This window comes from Anser cygnoides, chromosome 4 (assembly GCF_040182565.1).
Source record: "Anser cygnoides isolate HZ-2024a breed goose chromosome 4, Taihu_goose_T2T_genome, whole genome shotgun sequence".
In the NCBI taxonomy this organism is placed as follows: Eukaryota; Metazoa; Chordata; class Aves; order Anseriformes; family Anatidae; genus Anser; species Anser cygnoides.
Window position 1 is genome coordinate 67,037,205 of NC_089876.1, and position 15,638 is coordinate 67,052,842.

At 42.5% G+C, this 15,638-nt stretch overlaps 2 long non-coding RNA genes across 3 annotated transcripts in view; one reads left to right on the forward strand and one right to left on the reverse strand.

Annotated features, from left to right (window-relative positions):
• LOC136790746 (uncharacterized) overlaps positions 1-2,819 on the reverse strand; it is a 169,612-nt gene extending 166,793 nt beyond the window's left edge. The window contains exon 1 of one of the 2 annotated variants that reach the window (XR_010831256.1): positions 2,270-2,819. This is a non-coding gene — a long non-coding RNA (uncharacterized lncRNA). The remainder of the gene's footprint in view (positions 1-2,269) is intronic. The other variant, XR_010831255.1, reaches the window with a different exon arrangement.
• LOC125183214 (uncharacterized) overlaps positions 1-15,638 on the forward strand; it is a 30,911-nt gene that overhangs the window by 4,423 nt on the left and 10,850 nt on the right. The window lies entirely within an intron of this gene.

Below are 15,638 nucleotides of genomic sequence, written 5' to 3' on the forward strand. Positions count from 1 at the left end.
ATGTGGTCTGAACGTGCCTTTCTGTCTCCCTCCGCTAATTCCGAGCTCATTAGCCTATTTCAACTGCTTTTGGCAGGAAGGAAGAGGCCTCAAAAACGCTTATGCTTTTTGCAGGAATCAGCTGCAAAGGGAGTGAACAGGCCATTTAGGACCTGGCTGAGGAAAAGGTTGTACTGTGAGTGCTCCCCCTGGCCGGGCACCAGAGAACCTACATAGGAGATGCACCTCAAGGAACAAACTCATAGGAAACTAAGGTTCATTAGCTGTGCTCCTCCTTGAGCTATTCTTTCTCTTCCTTCAGCTTCATCCAAGTTTCATGATGCTAAACACCAATTCAGCCTGCAATATTTAACAATATTCCGTGTCCAGCAAAGTACTGTATGCAATGTGGGAGGATGCGGGGAAGCAATGAGCAGAGAGCCAAAAGCACCAATGCCAGCAACAAGCAGTATCACAGAAGGACTCTTAATGCAATTCAGGTTCCTTCCACCTTGTGCAGCAAACATCATGCAGCAAACATCAGACCATGTAATAAAGCAGTGCCACTGCCAAAGGAGCCTGAGATGCCCTCCCTTCCCAGCAACTCATTCTTATCCCTGAAGCATGTTGATATAAGCACCTGATTTCCTTCAAGGATTCATGGGGCAGGGAAACAGTCGGGCAAAAGAAAGCGTCTGCTGATTGTGTTGATGTCCAGGCCCAAGCATATAGTTCACAGCACAGCCACGTTGTATTCATGCCAGGACAGAAACATTCACAATAAGAACGGGTGGGAAAGAAGCCGAGACTAGGGTCTCCTTTTCTTTTGGTGATATAGATGGCTCAAATGCACGGTAAATTTCAGAGCCTATTTCTGGAGGTGATACCTGAGGTCTGTTATGTTGATAACTGCTAGACAATGCTCTCCATGTGAATATAGAATCAGCTACCAAGAAATACAAGTTTAAAATACAGTTTTGGTTTGTCTGGTACTACTTGCAAGCTCAAGTTAAATTTAGCTGATAGATACAGCAGGGAGTAAAAGACAGTAGAAATGAAAACGGTCAAACGAACTACTTAAAGATGCAGTACTTTGACGCTTCTCTTCAAAGTGTTTTTCTCTTCTCCAAAATTTGTGGGTTTTTTGTTTGTTTAAGCAGTATTGTCTCTCTCCACCACTGAAACAGTGTTTCACCTAATACTTTTTACAATTTTTGGTAGACTTTGAAAGGCTGAAGTTTCTGCTTTACAAAAAATATGGGAACAAAAATTTTCACTTTCAGATCAATAGGAAAAATATATTTTTTTTTTTTTAGAGAAAAGAAATCTGAAATTCCCTGAGAGCTTCTCTTCTACAGCTTTTCACAACTTTGCATCATTAAACTACAGAACAGGCTTGAAAGAGTTGTGACTTCTGCTTTGTAAAAATGCAAGTAGTACACTTTTAGGTGTGAAGCCTAAGAGGGCTTAGTACAATTTAAGAGAGCTAGCTCATAGTCAGTACTGAGACTACAGGCATGCATAGCATTAGCTTAAACACACAGGTTAGAACAAGCCCAAACATTAAAAGCTAGAGTGGAGAATACACATAATACAGACTGTTAAAATGGGTTGGTTAAATGGCTTTCTAGATTTGTTTTGGCACTGGTAAACACCCACAAGGTGATTTAACAGTAACACAGCCATAGCAATACTGTGACTGCATTGCAATACTGATGTCAGGGAAATATTTTACACAATAGCCTCCTAGGAAGAGTTGCCCAGTGTTGTAGCAGGGCACATCCCCCAGTATTGTTTATGAGCTCGGCAGCAACCCAAATATGCAAAAAGAAGTTAATGTAGAATATATAAAGAAGCAAGATCAAGGTTTTTTCAAGAGTCCCTTTTCTCAGGGGTAATGATTATTAAAAACCTTGATTTGCTAATCATAAAGGTTAAACTAATTTTAAAAGCATGAAAATGAATATGGATTAGATACTGTAAACTACCTTGTCTCATTATTCTACATCTTGATAGAGATGACTGCTTTGGCTCTACAGGAGAAAAAGAAAAGTGAGGGAAAGAAAGAAATACTAATTCATTTCTTCCATGGTTTTGCTCAATACCTCCAGAGGCGCACATCAGCAGAAAGCAAGCCCCACATCACAACAGTCCCTTCACCCACACAGGAGTCCCCACTGAGCATACTGCAGAAAAGAGAAACAAAATCCAGGTTTTCTGATCAAAAGACAGGAGTAAACACAAAAGCACAATGCAGACATGCTAAATATGACCTCCCCTCTCTGCTTACTTTAGGGCTAGACCAGGCCAGGCTAGGCCAAGGGCAGAGGCACAGAGTGTTATTTCAGAATCCACTCCCTTGGCTTCTGGAAGGGTGATTAAGTCCCCCAAGCATTAGGGGCTCAGGTGCTGACCATTAATTAGGGTTATGTGAGCCCCCACCCTTCCCTACCAGCTGACATCAATGGCCAGTAGCTGCTGTGGCTATAGAGGCTATGGGAAGCTTTTAGAAGCAATAGGGAATGACAAGTTACATCTCCTCCTCCACCCCAATTAATAAAAGTTACAAATTTATTAACTAATAAATTACTGAAACACCAGGTTAGTTTCGCATCGAACCTGCATGCGTGGCAAGCTGCCATTTGTGTAGAGCAGTGCAAGGGGATTCCTGGGCTGCACCTTGCATCAGGAGAGATGTAAAGAAACAGACTTCTGAACAGCAAATAGCCTACCATCCAAATAAAAGGCATGAAATGCCTAATCATGGTGCTGGCAGAGAAGAAAAAAAAAACATCTTTTTTGATGCAAACAGGATATTTTAAGTTCTATTCACCTCAAAGCTTCCAAAATGTGCCCTTCCTCTCAATTTATTTCATTCTTACAACGTAAGCAGTAGTCAGAGTATTATGAAAATGTTTACATGAGCTTTTCAGATGCAAAAGAAGAAAAAAAAAAAAGAGTGGAGAGGGCAGGAAGAGGAGAGGAAAGGCCAAGGAGAAGAGTGGTCATCCACCAGACCATAAGAATCACAGAATCACAGAATCGAAGGGGTTGGAAGGGACCTCGAAAGATCATTGGGTCCAACCCCCCTGCCAAAGCAGGTTCCCTAGAGCAGGTTGTCCAGGTAGGCGTCCAGACAGGCCTTGAATATCTCCAGAGAGGGAGACTCCACAACCTCCCTGTGAAGCCTGTTCCAGTGCTCCATCACCCTCACCGTGAAGAAGTTCTTTCGCATGTTGGTGCGGAACTTCCTGGGCTCCATTTTGTGGCCATTGCTCCTTGTCCTGTCCCCACAAACCACTAAGAAGAGGTTGGCCAAATCCCTCTGTCTCCCACACCTCAGGTATTTATACACACTGATAATATCCCCTCTCAGTCTTCTCTTCTCCAGGCTGAACAGACCCAGGTCTCTCAGCCTTTCCTCATAGGGAAGATGCTCCAGGCCCCGTATCATCTTTGTAGCCCTCCGCTGGACTCTTTCCAGGAGATCCCTGTCTTTTTTGTACCGGGGAGCCCAGAACTGGACACAGTACTCCAGGTGAGGCCTGACCAGGGCAGAGTAGAGGGGGAGGATCACCTCCCTTGACCTGCTGGCCATGCTCCTTTTAATGCCCGTCAGGATCCCATTGGCCCTCTTGGCCACCAGGGCACACTGCTGGCTCATGGCCAACCTGTCATCCACCAGGACCCCCAGGTCCTTCTCCTCAGAGCTCCTCTCCAGCAGGTCGTCCCCCAGCCTGTACTGATACATGCGGTTGTTCCTTTCCAGGTGCAGGACTCTACACTTGCTCTTGTTAAACTTCATTTGGTTTCTTCCTGCCCATCTCTCCAGCCGGTCCAGGTCTTGCTGAGTGGTGGCACAACCTTCTGGCTTGTCAGCCACTCCTCCCAGCTTCGTGTCATCGGCATACTTGCTGAGGGCAGACACTATTCCCTCATCAAGGTCATCGATGAAGATGTTGAACAAAACCGGACCCAGCACCGACCCCTGGGGAATGCCGCTAGTCACAGGTCTCCAGCCGGACTCTGCGCCACCGATCACCACCCTCTGAGCCTGGTTTTTTCCTTCCCATCCCCTGTTTATTGCTCATCTCACCTGCAGTCCCAATTTTTCACATATAAAATGCATGTGGCAATCTCAACTGGCAGAAAACAAGGGCCAGAACATATCAAATTCATTGATTTACACTTGCTTTGCCAATGGTCCTCTCTTCCTCCTCCGTAGTGCAGTACAACTCACGTGGTCATAAAACAATGAATAACAATAATAGAAGTGCTCTGCACACATTCTAACTCGAATAATTGCTTTCTGTCTCTCTACATTCCCCCCAAAGTCTCACCAGACCGCAGCGACTCCCATTACTTACTTTGTTAACATGAAAAAACCCAAGCTCTTAAAGCAACACATCCCCAGGGACATTAGGAATGTATTTACACAGCAGAGACACCTTGGCAGCAAACGCCAGCATCCCCGTGGCTGCCTTCAGAGATACGGCAGGGAAACAATCGCAGCAAGGAAGGCTTCAGCACATTTGCCAGGTATGGACTGACTAGGAAAACCAGGAGGGCTTTCAGCTCTTGCTCTAAACATCCAGCTTGTGTTCCTTCACTGTGGTGCTGCAAACTCATGTGCTCCCAGAGTAGGGCCAGCTAGTTGTCTCAGGCACCACCAGTACGGGCTTTTCTGGCTAGCAACACCAGGCCAGCTGCCTTAGTCACCTAAATATCTACCTAGCTCACTGAAAGCATTTGTACCCTTTCTGCAAGTATATATTTAGTCCTTGTTGGTACGTTATTACTGCCTTCCTTTCCCATGTCAACACAGAGCAGTACACGTTTTCTAGGCACTGCTATAGGCATGCTCATTTTACTACAGAGCACCGAAACAAAATGCCGAAAGGGTCCGGACAGAGACGATGTTGGCAGCCCTGTTACACACCAAGTGCCTCACTGTACAGTTCCAGCCATTTATAGAGAAGTCAGATTTACAGAGAAGTGAGCTGGTTCACTGACCCTCAGCTGTTTGCTCAAGACCCTCCAAGATCATGAAGACAGAAGAGGTATCTGCAGCTCTAAAGGTCTAGGTTCATCCTTGGTCCTTCGCAGTTACTCAGTCATCCTCTAATCCTTTCTCACACAGACCTATCATGTGCTTCCTGGCCTAATCTCCCCCATAAAAGAAAGAAATCAGTAAAAGAGCCCTGGGAAACAGTAGAGAAGAGAAAGAGGTAAACGGTTAGAGATTTGAGGAGATAAGGTTGGAGAAGAAAAAGAGATTGGTAAGAAACGGTGCAAGGTAGACAAACCTGGGAAGGCCATGTATGGTTTTATACTGAAATGGAACAGGGACATAAAAGGTGGGTTGCCAAAAGCTCTGTGTACTGGTCTGCCTCTTCTGTTTATTTTAGTGATAACACTCGTACCAATATCAATGCTCAGGTCAGTGCTAAACAGTTGAGGAGCTCCCCACAGGGAGTGTGCAACATAGATTAAAGTTAGCATGCAGAACTGGAGGAAAAGGGACTCAGGAAAAGAAAAAGACGAGGGAGAATAGGATCCTGCTGTGCTGGAAGACGTGCTCCTTTGTGATTATACACGCTCAGCAAAGTGCTGTTAGCTTTTCTCTCGGTCCTTGAGAGAGGGAAAGTCCATACCTATGCAACCATGACAACAGCACACAAATACAGATTATCTGCACAGTAAAATATGCACTTTAAGAGACCAACACAAGGCCAAAAAAAAAAAAAAAAAACCAAAAACCCAATCTACAAGGTTTACAGCATGAAACTATGAAACTCTTCAGTCACTGGACCACTAGTATGAAGCTGGCCACCACTATAGTCTCAGAAAAACTTCAGAGGTTAGTTCACATTTATTGGAAACATCTAACCACTTTTGGTATGTCTAAAAAAGCAAGCAAACAACAACAGTAACACTAAGCTGTAATTTCTCTCTAAACTTCAAAACTATTGATGTTTTTAGTATTGTCATTATAGCTTCAGTCTGGTGTAACCCTTAACATCTGAAATGGCTGCATTTATCCATTCATCACCATCTGCTGCCAGAAGAAGAGTGACAAATAACCAGTAATGTCACTCAGCTTCGTTTGAATGCTGTTGGAAAAACAAGAGCCACTGTTCCCAAGGTAGCCACACCACACCAACCATGTCCTTCCGGCTACAGAAGAACATCTGTGAAGCCTCAGCACAGCCTCCCAGTCCCAGCCCTGGCTTTTCCTTGGTGATTCACTGGCCGCTCAAGTCCAGCAGAACCCAGTGCATCGGGCTATTAAAAGGTTAGCTTTGTGTTAGGGAGAGGTCTGTAATATGGCCAAATATGCCTCAAAAAGGATTTCATCTAGGGCCCTGTGGGAACAGCTTTGATACTCTGTCTGTAATGAGTTATTATTGCGAATCTTAATATTGGTTTATCATCTAGAAGCTCCAGGCAAGATCAGGCCCCCATAAATTTTTGTGTAGCACGCTGAGAGAAAATCTCTGCTGCAGACCTCTCTGGTAGAAAGCCTGGCCCATTTCAGTGGAGCCAGGATATAATCTCGAGCCAAGAAGAAGGCAGAAAGCCACACAACACAGTAAGTCTCCAGGGGAGCTTGATGGAGAGTGCTGGACTCCAGATTCGCACTGTGATGCACCACTCGGCAGAGCACTTTTCCTCTCCAAGATGTAGCTGGTATGTCAACAGACTGATCCCTGCAATAGCAGCTTTGCAGAAGGGCAGCACTGGGCAATACAGGTAATTCTCCTGGGCAAAGAAACACGCAGGCAGGTAGCTAATGCCACCTGCCCCTGACAGCCTTTCACATCACAAGTCTTCTCAGCAGGGCAGCTCCACTACCACTGCACGTATTCCCCGTTACATCGGTTTGTGTGAAAGCTGACTGATCACACAACCTATTCAAAGCCTTGCGTGAGGGCTCTCAGGGCTTGGTGGTGAGGAAAAGAAACTTAATGCAATTTGCCTGCCATCAGCCACAGCTGAGCAGCAAGAGATACACCAAAGCTACTGATCCAGCAGTCTTAGGAGGGGAACAATCGATGGCCACTTTGGAAGCATAACATCCTGCTTCTGTACAACGTGGAGCCTGCATTTACTAGGCCATACATCGAGGCTGATGCATTGGCTTGTGTAACAGGATGATTATTTTAGCTACTGAACCTGTAACTTTTACAGCCAAAGACTCTACGTTCAAGCCCTGTTGTCTACAATCCACCACAGGGTGCCTTACATTATACTATCTCTGTACAGTAAGGGTTACCATGGCTTCCAGCATCTTATATTGCTACTTTTAAATATCACCATGTCAACTAAAACTCTACAAGGAGTTGCTGTGTTTCTCAAGGGATTGGAAGTTCATGCTTTATGGCAGTAATTACATCTTTTTTTTTTCTTCCTGCCACTGGTACAAAGTGAAATGCAAACCAGAAGCGGTGCCATGCACAAAACGGTGCTTGGGGTTTTTCAAGTCACTGTGATTCATTCTTGTGCCTTGTCATCCTTCCAGATTAAAAAAAAAAAAAAAAAGAGAAAAAAAAGAAAAAAAAAGTGACATACTTCTCTGTAAAGTATAGCTAGCACACAGTGATCATTTCTGACTATACTAAGGGCGGATTGTCGTTGCTATGACAATACAGTAAAAAAAAATGGAAGGGTGACTCCTGAGTCCATGTAAGCCATCCTCATTCATCCCCACATCACTTCACATTTGATGCAGAAGCTTACTCAAAAGGATCACTTCTTTTAAAGAAAGAGGAGGGCTGGAGGGATATACAGTGCATTACTTGCAAGACCAGGAGATTAAAGTTTGGGAGCTCAAGGAGGGATTTTCAAAACAGCTCAGCTTTGGTGTAACTCTGCTTTTAACACAGCAGCGATAAGACTCCCATTGTCTACAAAGTGCAAAATGCTACTATTTTCCTTGGTGAAAGAGGATCAGCAGCACGTGGTTTCAAAAACGCCCAGCAGTTCTGAAGTTGTTTGGTACCACCGAAACATGTTTTATCGCTTCATACATGTGTTTTAATCACAAAAGCTTGGAGTCTAACAGAATTGCCTGTCTTAAGAAGACAGGACACTGGCTGCTATATACGTATAATAAATAGCCTTTGACTGAGACCTAACGACCCTGAGTGGGGACTGTGGCAGTTTGCAGAAGCTTGTCCTCGTTTTTCCTCAGCCCATCTCCTGGCTAATGCCTGTTGCTGTGCTCCAGAAAAAAAAACGAAAAAAAAAAAACCACTGTATGGGAACAGATGTGATATACCTAAGGAGATGGCAAAGGACAAAACAGAGACAGGTTAAGTGAAAAGACTTGGAAACAAATGTCCCTATCCACTGTGTCTCTATAAAATCTTTCCTCTTGCTTTCCAACTTCCTGAACAAACTCTACCCAATGTTGAGTGTCTGGAAAAATACACGTATCTACAAAATGAAGGAAAAAAATAAACCGGGAAAGAACAGCAGAGCACTGTGAAGAGCAAGTGATGTTGTGCTGTACCCAGCAGAAGGGATGGTGAAAGTTTTTAACGGCAATGTGGCAAAGAGAAGACAGAAAAAGGCTGGTGGACAAGAAATCTCATCAGAACAGAGGCAGTACAAGAGAGAGGCAGTTCTTTTAAGCCGATAATTTGGGGAGGGACCCCAGACAACAAGACCAGTTTGCATCTGCTGAAGGTACTCTCTTTGCTTACCACCATAGGCCCAACCATACCATCTACATTTGCTTTCTGGATGGCAAGCAAGCTGAAAGGAGAAATAGATTAAAGTGTCAAGGGATCACAGAAGCCCTCTAAGGGTACACGCTTCCCTTCCAAACTCAAAAATGCTGGCAGAGGTAGTGCCCACCTTGAAGCACAGCAGATACTGGCATGGCAGCGATGCTGGATATCAGTTCACAGTCACCTGTTCTTTACAGGCACTCAGGCCCACCCACACAGCTAGATTTGAAAGACCGTTGCCTAAGCAGACAGCTCTGAGGCTCTACAGCCACAAAACCACAGAGGCCATTACAGAGGGTGGTCCGTAAGCTTGGGTCAAGTGGTATCCACGACCTGTTGTTGCCCTAGAATTTACTTCCACGTACCACAAACTCCTAAAGCTAAGGTTTCCTTTTTTCTCTCTCCTGTTTTCCTCTTGCCATTTCTAACTGCATGATCAGCCCTTACTGTTTTTTATTTGTTTAAAATGAAATGAGCCTAAGGCTGTGCTTGGTTTCTGCATATTTTATTTGATCATGCTGTACTTCAAGTATTACATTCCTTCAGTGATGTCAGGTCTCAACAGCTCTGCTGGAGCTCTAACACACAGAGAGGACAGATTCACTGCCTCATATATTTTCAAAGGATTTTTTCTCTTCGTTCACTGAGAATTATGCAGGAAGCTCAGGCAGAACCTTCATATATTCTGCAGAGACCTTTAATTATAAGTTTCTAGGATGTATCCAGCTACTAGATTGTACCATTTGAGGATAAAGTAAGAGAACGTGGTGCCCCTTTGCCCTACCACTTACACATCACTTTGAGTCCTTAAATTAACATTGTGTGCCTGCTCTAAAGGAACACACGATCCTTAACCATGAGGTATGCATGCCCCTAGTCTCATCCATGCAGGTCTCTTGTTTGCACCCTACACACAGCCCTGCTTAGCTTTTCGCATCAAATTAATTAGGCCTCCTACTCATGTGATGTGGGATCCTTTTAGCTTGTCCCCAGTGGGAAGAAAGAAGTTAACCTCACATTGCACAAACTCGGTGAACAAATTTGAGAAATACGCTAGCCTGGCTTTGTCAGTAAAAGTCAGGAATCCTCATAAGGGTGTAGCTGCACTGATAAAAACATTTATACCAGTAGTGTTTCCCTAAGATATACTGTAGTATGCATAGTACAAGTATAGCTAAATTAGCTAGGCTGGTTTAGGCAATAGCTGGGATATTGCCAAAATATCCTATGACAAAACCAAGAGCTAGAAACACAAAAGAGGCAAAGTGACATGCCCAAAATTTTAGAGCAGTTCAGTGGTAAAAGCAAAGCTAGACTTGAATTCTCAAAACTCATAATAGTGTCTGCCCATCACATATTGCCATCTCCTCGTTAGGACTCTGCCTCAGAAGTCAAAAACCTCCCTTTCCTGGTGTTCAGGGCTTTCCCAGTACGGTGTCCCAGCTGAGATGGGATTCTGACACGGCCAGAGGTCAGGAGCATCTTCCTTCCCTTCAGATAGCACGGGTAAGTTCAGGTAGTGCTTACAGACTGAACTGTCACAATAACAGATCACAAAAAGCATGTTCTGAATGAAGTTAATCTCAGGCTTTAGACACATTTATCTCCTTTCGAGCCCAACAGCCCTTACCTCTCACTCCGTAAAACAGACAGAGCTAAAGCCTATGGCAGTTGCCTTCACTTAATCACTAGATCATACAGCTTGTGAGGAGGAATGAGTCAACAAATCACAGGCATGGCCAGGGCCAAGAAACAAAAGTAGTTTTAAATGTCAAAGCAGACGTCTGATAAGCTCCTGGTGGCTGGGGTGAAGAAAGCTGCAGTTCAGGGAGGAGGGACACACACTACGCAGTTTTTTGGCAAGGCAACGGGACGTTCAAAATACAGTCGAACTTGAGCAAGGATGCGAAGAGCAATTGGGGGGACAAAAAAAGGTTGGGGGACAAAGCCAAATAAACAGAACAAGAAAGTCTCTCCCTCACCTTTTCTAAGTTCCAGCCCCAGAGAGAAGCGGCTTCAGCCTTGGAGACAGCAGCAGCCACTTCAGCAGGCCGTGGAGGGGCTAATATTAAAGGTTAAGCCAAACTTTCAGGACCTCTTTGCAAAAGTGTGCAAACACAGTTAGAACTGATACCCACGCACTCTAAGTAACCAAAAGTCTTCAAATAATTCTGCAGGCCAAAGAGATGAGCTTAGGAAAGGCAAAACAGCAAGGAACTGTGGAAGGGACTTAAAACAAAACAACAGAAGAAAATCCCCAAGCACTGCAGGATGCAGAAATGACATTATAAACCAATGTATTACAATTACCAATTAACAGTTAAGAGCACCAGCATCTAACTTCTTTCTGGAATAAACTCAATGCACATGCCAGATGCAGATGTATTGAGTTCATTCAAGCATATCTTCCTTCGCATCAAAACCAAATCTGTACCTGTATTTCAGTTTACCTGGTGGCATCAGTCGAAGAGCAAAGAGCTTTGTTTACTCTAATCATCTGAAACTCCGCGGGAGGCTAGAGCTGCCTAGTAAGCTGAGTCTCACATTTTAGAGACTGTGGAGCTTTTTCCTTATGAAAATTTTGGCTTCAGAATTAGTACAAATCTTACACTTTGCACACAGCAGGGCAGGAACAGTCAGTATTTTCTCCTACCACCAGGATAAATTCCTTGTAATGCTTACGAACTAGTAACACTACTGAAACCATCCCATCCACTGCTATTGTTGAATTTCCAGCTTAATAAAGGGAGAGGAGGTTTAACACCAGCTCAGGGCTCCCAGATCTCGCTAGAAATAGCAGCTATATGGCTATATGGTGTTCTCTCTAATGTAAAGGAGAGGAGCACTCAGCTGTTTCATGTCATGCTTGACAGTAGCTGTCAAACAGTACGATTGGGTGAAGCAATCAGAGGCAGTGCTCTAGCTACATCATAGCCTTTGCTGTTTCTAACATCACCTGGTATCAAAAAGGGGTCTGGAAGCAAGCTTAACTTGTTTATATTGCAAGATAACCTGAGAGAAGGTAAAAAGTCGTAGAAAATAGAGTTTGGTTAGTTCTGCTACATACTGAACTGTTTATTCCAAGTAGCATATCCATAAATATGATTTCAGTGGAAGGTTTGATGAGCTGTGTTATTTAGGTAACTCTAGGCAAATAGAGAACTGCTAGAGGCAGCCGGTTCCCTAAGGCCTGTATTCATTTGTGTTTATTTTGTGCATGTGTTTGAGTTTTGTTTGTTGAGTTGAAATGACCTGAAATTAATTTCTGTTTTACATTATTGGAAAACTTCATTCTGTATTCCAAGAGGAAGTACTGCTGATTTGGGGATGAGACTCTGCATCTTCAAGGCATAATAAAATGTTGACCTGTAGCCTTTGAGAACAGAGCACACCTACAGAAGTAGCATTCACATTGTCCCCTTGCATACTCACACACACACACTTAGCTAACAGCTCCGCCAAGAAGCTTCCTACATGCTCACAACCACATAAAATAAGTGTTTTTCTTCCATGAAACACTTCTAATTCATTAATTTGACCAATTTTGTTTCATGTGGTTTATTCATTTCATTCCTACCACTTCATTTTTTGGGTGAGTTTCCCCCAAAAGTAAAGCATTAGCAGCTTCCTCAGGAATGGGAAATTTCATCTGCTATTGCACAGGTTCCCAAACCCTACTGCTCAAAGCCTAGCAGTGGTATTTTTATTAAGAAAAACAAAACTCAATTGGAAAGTTAGCCATTTCATTAACAGAAATTAGAACACCATGATTTTGGCAGCATTAGAACAGAACTGTGGCTAAAAAGCTTATCTCTATAAAGAAGTGCAGGAATGTTATGGAATTACATTGTTGCCATTACGGAGTTGAATTTCACACTATGTTGGCTGCAGCATCAAGAGATTAACTATTTTCTCATTTTATGTATTTTATGGAGACTCAAGCTGCACCTCTTAGGGGTTTTACAAGGAAATACAAGAAACATTTATTTCCAGTTTATTAGAAAATGTGAATAAATTTAATTGTAACAATAAGTGCAACTGGAAATAATGGTTGGTAAGAACTGGACATGACTAAAATTCTGGATGAGAAGTAAAATTTAAATTCTTTTTGATACCTGAGCTAGAACTACATTGCAGTGTGTGATATGCAGCACGAGAACTGAAAACAATACTGAAAACTATGTGGAAGAAACTAACGGGAGAATGACCGTAAGAACAGAGGGAGGATAAAAACAACTTTCCAGGAGGCAGATGACGTTCACATGCAGTACACCACTCATTATTTTTCTTCATGCTGTCCCACGCACATGTGAATAATGCACCCAGAAATGACTACAACAGAAACTCAAGATTAGAAACACATCCTGTCACCTTCCTCTGTTTGAGAACCATAATATCCAGAAATCATGGCACAGTTTTGTCTTTTTTTTTTTCCCTGACATCTTGTTATATTCTGCATTTGAGACATCAAAGGGCCATCTCGTCACATCTAAAGTTGGGTTGCTCCACTAGTGGATGAACAACGTAAACCCCTGAGCTCCTTCTGAACTTAGCCTCATCTCTTGAAATTCTTTTGGGCATCCAAAATTATCTGATGGATTTAGATCTCTAACTTTCCCTTGGCTTCAGCTGTAGCCATTCAGAGATACTGAAATCCAATTCTAATGCAAATCTACTTTATCTGAGGGCAGTTAAAGCAACTCATTTCTTTGATTGTAGCTTTTAACGCTCTAGAGATGTCATGCTTGTATGCACTTGCGAGGTGCACTTTAGTGTACCTAGCTCAGGGATGATGTGTAAAAACATCATCAGTATGGAAATAATTATTACTTATGAATTAAGATTAAATGATTTTGACTTCAGGGAAAAAAATAATGACCATAATAGAAAACCTGGTTACAAATGCTGTGATGTAACTACAATCTCTGAAGGACAATGTCCCTTCCTAGAGTAATTACTCCCCACTCTCATCTGGAGGGAAAAATAATTGATTTATGGTACATGATTAATACGGTTCTACTATATATGCTATTTCATACTGTGAATATTTAGCAAACCTTTATGATGACTTTGTGCTCAGCAGGGAAATTCTCTTTGCACATCCATGCAAAAACAGCCCCCTTAGCTTATGAGACAAAGGCAAGGTGTCAGGTAAAGCAAAGGAGATACTAGTAGTTTTTATGGTAGAAAAACAATTCTCTCCGCTATTATACTTGATTTTGTAATTAAGATTTGAAATTCCTCATTGGAAACCACTGCCACCAGTAATCCTTTTAATTAACCAGTATCCAGAATCCCATAATTTCTGTGTTCTGCACATTAAACCAACTGAGCACTTGCGTGTTGTATTTCTTTAACATTTTCACTTTCTGGGCTGGTGCTTCAGAAGAATTAGCACTTGAGGAGCATTAACCTAAGGAAAGACAGACGATGCTTTAAGGTCAGTCTTCAAGCCAGAGCATGGAATGAATTTGGCATCCACTGTGTCAATGGAGATCTGCGTTTATCTGTATGTAGGAGATGGATGTATGCTATTTTATTACTATATCTCATTACTGATTTTATTAGGTTCATTTTGCAGGTTTTCAGAGGGGATGCTTTTTTTTTTTCTTTTTTTTTTTTTTTTTTCCCAGTATTATTATTCAATGCCTTCTGGAAGCTGATAGGGGGAGCTATTATCACAAAATGTCAAATGCCAGTAATGCAGAGACATACCTTTCACTGCAGTACAGTGGAAGTAGATTCAACAAATTTGGTGCCCAGTCAGTACTGGGAAATGCTGAAAGCAGTTGCAGGGAAGGCAATTGTGAGACTGGTGTGATGAGAGAGACATTTTTCAGTGAAGTGGAACAGGCTGAAGTGATGCTCAGAAACCCTGAGAAGTATTACATCTAATTAGTGTGGCTGTGCAAATGATGTAACAAGGCATTTGAGAATGAAACTGAATAGCAGTTGGATAAAAGATTAATAATCAGTATGTCTGACATCTATCAGATGCCCAAGAGAGGAAAGGTCCAGATATAGTAATCCACACTGAAATAAGATGGTGCAGATAGATACTGGAATAGTCAGTTAGAGGGAGTAGATGAGCAGCTGCAGAGTGGAAAGCTGAGAACAGATGAAGTCCTTACATGTGCATTTCGCTTTGGACCACGCTTCTGGTGGCTTGGAAAGCCAGCTGCCACTTTGGCATCAGTGTTTTTTCCACTGCCTTGAGTATGATCTCTTACTTACCCAGAGTAGTATTTCCATCCTGAGTGCTAAATATAGGAAATTCCCTTTTCTCCTTGTCCTCCTCCAATATATTGACATTATTGTGTTGAGATGGTATTAGAAACACAGAGGGAATTTTTCACTTTCAGAATTATGGTTTCAGATTGTCTGCAAACTTGGGAGGAAATAATAGACTTATTTTCATGTTGATTATTACTTTTTTTTTTGAAAAAGTGAAATAGAAACATAATATAAGAGAAATAGATAATCCCATAACTCATGAAGCTATGACTATATGCACCAAACTTGGGCCTGACCACTGGGATGTAAGCATGTCTCAGGATTCAAGTTTAATGTGTTATTTTATGGCTATTATTTTTACAGTTAAAGTAAGGGATAAAGGATGAACTTTGCATATAGGTCCGCTCAACAAGAAAAGTGTAAACTGCTGCTTTGCCAGAAACTTCAAAGCGACAAGGGCATCAGCCTTCACTCACTAGCCACAGGAAATGGCCAAAAATTCAAACAAAATCATCCCATTGCTCTGCCAAGACCATGAGTCCAAACGGATCATAAGTTATTTGGTGAGGGAGGGAATACCTCTATTAATATTAAAGAAATTACACTAACAACTCAGTTAGAATTTGCCCAATGGGCAATGACCAGACCTAGCTACAGTGATTAAAGGACCTCATTCATATCTAATGATCA